The sequence below is a fragment of the Schistocerca serialis genome, chromosome 1 (genome assembly GCF_023864345.2).
Source record: "Schistocerca serialis cubense isolate TAMUIC-IGC-003099 chromosome 1, iqSchSeri2.2, whole genome shotgun sequence".
Lineage (NCBI taxonomy): Eukaryota > Metazoa > Arthropoda > Insecta > Orthoptera > Acrididae > Schistocerca > Schistocerca serialis.
The window spans coordinates 1,246,396,348-1,246,400,737 of NC_064638.1; the positions used below are offsets into that span (position 1 = coordinate 1,246,396,348).

The window sequence follows — 4,390 nt, forward strand, 5'->3', positions numbered from 1 at the left end:
TTATTATCATATTCAAAGGTTATGTCAATGCAGTGAAAGGAGATGGATAACACATCTGAAAATCGACGCAGACGTCTCACGTTGGAGGTGTAGACCGTTTCTTGACGTGAATACATCGCAAGCAGTAGAGATTTCCATAGAATTTCATTAACTAAGCATTTAGAGGGCTGTTACAGTAACCCAGATCTAGAAAGGTACATTGTAATATGCTGCCAGAACACATGAGCAGAGTGGCGCAGTGGAAGCGTGCTGGGCCCATAACCCAGAGGTCCGTGGATCGAAACCACGCTCTGCTAAAATTTTAATTTCATTTATTTGTTCTATTTAGTTTCTGTATCCAAAGCTGTGCGAAACGTTCAGACACTGAGAAGCAATTAATAAAATTATTAATACCACTAATTTGTTAAATGACATGGAATCAGATTTGGTGTTTTTCAGTTCCTTACAACACATTCTTTTTTAGCTCAGTGCTAGATGATATTCTGTTTTAAAAAAACTTATGAGATGTAAATAAATTATACACAACTGCAACCAGTCACTTTTTCATTAATAATGCTTTATTACATTAACCGGTTTTCGAACCCTTTCAGGTTCATCTTCAGATGATTTCGGCAGAATCCGGGAAGTTACATCATTACTGGTAGTAGCATAATGCTGGGTGCTACCAGTAATGATGTAACTTCCCGGATTCTGCCGAAATCATCTGAAGATGAACCTGAAAGGGTTCGAAAACCGGTTAATGTAATAAAGCATTATTAATGAAAAAGTGACTGGTTGCAGTTGTGTATAATTTATTTACATTAATATACAGTCACGGTTCTAAAATATCCGTAATGGATAAGCATAAACTTATGAGACTTTTGAATGTGAGTTAACTAGTGCCAGTCAATTTAATTTCTCATTTTATTTTAATTAATCGTTTGAAAAAAGTTGGTTATAATTCATTTTTTTGTGATCGTGTGGCCGTTTGCATTTTGCCTCTCTGTAATATCTTACTTGAATTTTATTTGGAACTACAAAAAAATAAAATGTTAACTTAACTGTTGCAGCTATCTTTCAGGAAGTTGTGCTTAAAAAGCTTAACAGTAACAGAATTTCAATATTAAAACTTTGCAATTGTGAAAGTCATTAATCACACAAACTTTGCGTGTTGTGCATGTCAAAATGTCTATTAGCTTGTTTAAAATTTGAAAAAAGGGTGCTGTGCAATATTATAGCCTTCGCAATTAGCAGCTGTACTTGTACCTAAATTATGAGCTCAGTTGTATCATCTTTGTGTGTTCTTGCGTAGTTTTGATTTAATTAATTAGCAAATAATTCCAGTATGAATCATTTAACCATATTGAGAAAGCAAATAACGTAGAATTTAAACAGTTCTAGCAATGGACCTGTAAAAACCTACAAAAAATATAAAAAAATTTTAATGGGAACATAAGTGCTCCTGATAAAAGAGCTTAAGTATAGTTTGGTAACTAAGCTCCCTTCAGCCAGTGTATAAAATATAACCATTTTTGGGGATATTGCCAGTCAAATAGCAAAGTTGAACGATGAAGAACAAAATGTAACACTTTCAGAGCCAGCAAAAATTAGCTCTAAAGATATCAAAGCTCAATATTCCAGCAACATAAAGTAATAAAGAAGGAAACCGACATTCTGAAACACATAAATGAGAAACATTAGAAATTATATTGTACTTGATATTAAATCAAATGAAGGCAACACAATAATTACTAAATATGAACATCACTTCAGTAGGTTACGTTGTAACCCAGTGTTAAATTACGAAAGAGCTTAAGGAAGTGACTGAATAAATCTTACTATCTATTTTTCCGGTCACAGGTACAAAACGTGATAGTCGTGTCTTATGACTCTCATTTTCAGCTCATGCTGAAAGACTCATAAACTAGTGATCCTATATACCAGAAATCAACTAGAAAGAAATGTGACATATGAGCTGAATTCCCTCTTAAACAAAAAATGCAAATTTTTAAGCATAAAGACAACAAAAATAGTCGGGGACTAATAATCAGATCACCTGCATGCTACTTAGTTTGACGCTTTTAGAATTCTAGTGTTACTCTGTAGGGATTATGTCCTTGCTATGTTAATATAATGAAAAGACTCACTTTTGTCTTGGACCTTAATTAGAGAGTATGTGTATCTGAACTTGTCTCAATTTGTGTAGTAAATGTATTGTTGCCAGCAGTCGTTAAAGGCTGTCAGAAGTTCATTTAGTTTCAATGGCGAAATTACTGTCAGCGAGTTAATACTTTGGCTCCATACTTGCGAAATGGAGTCCAGGATTCATAATCTTTCATGAAAAGTTTATTATTTTAAACAGTGGTTGATGTACTCTTGTACATATATACTATGCCTGTAAGATCTTTGGAACGTTGTTTATTAGGTATTTCAATGGCTGAATCTGCTAGCAGGGTGATTTATTCTGTGGAAAACACTATGATCGCATTTTCTGTTTTTTGAAATCTTACACAGTCGTAAAGATCATCAAATCTCATCACAGGACTGTAACTGCACATATACAGATTCTGTTGATTCTATGACGACAAGTAAAGCATCGTTTCTCTGCTTTTAAGAGGCTTTAACTTCTCTTTTGATGTGTTCATTTCTAGTTGACTTGGTGGTAGACATCATGTAATTGACCATATCATCCAAATTTATATTACAGGTGGTGGTACTTGCTGCACCCAGCTTTCAAATTAAGGACCAGGCCTTCATACTGGAGTAAATACAGTCCAAGGAAGCTACAGTTTCTTTCGACCTGTTTTATCTGTTCCCATTTAGTTACTTTTGAAGATCAGAGACAGTAGCAGGATCACTACCGTCTTTGATTTCCTTGAGAAGCCTTTTGCTGTCTTCGTTCCAGTAATTTATTCTTTGTGGTAACCTGTGGATATGGATCGTTTTGCTGCACTTGTTACAGTTGATGAAGGTAGATTTTATCCCTCTTATGCTGCCATCTGTTTGTTTGGAAAATTCACAAAAGCTGGCTCTTTTAAAGTTCCATCTTGGTCTTGGATAGGAGTGGGTGATGTATATGAACAAATCATGTATGGAGCTTTATTGGACAATGCGAACTGTGGGAGAATCTGGTCAGTACTCTGCAGGGCACCTCATTGGGTGCATCTGCAGACTGTGTGATAAAGTGTAGCTCAAGTGAGCAGCCCCTTTTTCACTGGCCGGAAAAGAAGGTTGCCTTGTCTTTTGCATCGTATATAAAGTTTGAGATCTTCTGTTTCCATACAGCCACCAGGTTTTTGTCTAATTTTTTTTCACATTCTTGATATCCCTGAAGTATATGGGGGCTGTAGTCTCCAGTGATGACTCTTGGGTGTTGTTCTGAGGGAAGGGTGAAGAAGGCCAGTTTCATCCTTCTGGTTCGTACAGGTTGACTTTAACTGTAGCTGTAAAAACATTGTCACCTATAGTTGACAGGAAGAAATCATAATTACTAAAAGTGCTTGTTACATATGTTACCAATCCATATTTAGGATGATTATTAGCAGTTACCAGTTTAAAGCCCCGGATCTTTCTCATACTGTGAAGTAGTACACCGTCTTCCATGTGTTTCATGGACTACAATCTTACAGTGTCTACACAAACAGGCACTCTTTGTTCAGCTTAGGTCTTCTACATTGTTTGGTAAATTAGTACTGAAAATCCAATCTTACGAACTTAAGAATCCCTGAAGGACCTCTTCAGGTGTCTTTCTTCTATAGATACTGACCGAGAGGTCTTTTACGACAGTTTGGTCTCCTCTTAATAGTTATTAGTCGCTTAGCACCTCCCAAGGAATGTACCTGCAGACATGAGCAGCCAAACCACTGAAAACCAAATTTCCAGTTTTCCAGTTCCATACATCTTCCATTTATTATATTTTCCACATCACTGAGCACAGTATTCATTAAAAATCTTAAATTTGAAGGATTTCTGATTTTCAGATATAATTATTCTTACAGTCATGTTCCCCCTTGGGATTGCTCATTCTGAGCTCTAAGAATTACTCACGATGAGCTCTGCCTAAAGACTATTACTTAACAGATATGCACCTGACACTGCCAACAAAAAATTAAGAAACTGGAAACAAATGAGTAACTTAATATAATATGAAGTACTGTAATTTACAGACATTTAATGTAATCATACTTTTGAGTAAGGAACTAATTTTCAGTTTATTGTTTTACAATAAATATTTATGTTTAAGTTTACTTGTATTATAATTTGACTAACTTCAACATTGTCATATCTTCCCTATTCTTCCAAATTTTTACAGCAACTGAAAAAGTTCTAATTAAATATCTGATGCTACTGAACTAAATAAATTACTGTACTAAATAAGTTTAGAAAATCTACTGTAATTACTGTGGCTTCT

The 4,390-nt window shown here is 35.1% G+C and overlaps 1 non-coding gene across 1 annotated transcript; it reads left to right on the forward strand.

Moving 5' to 3' along the window:
• Positions 1-224: 224 nt before the first annotated feature.
• On the forward strand, positions 225-296 carry Trnam-cau (transfer RNA methionine (anticodon CAU)). The gene has a single exon. It is a non-coding gene; the product is annotated as a tRNA-Met (tRNA).
• Positions 297-4,390: the final 4,094 nt, after the last annotated feature.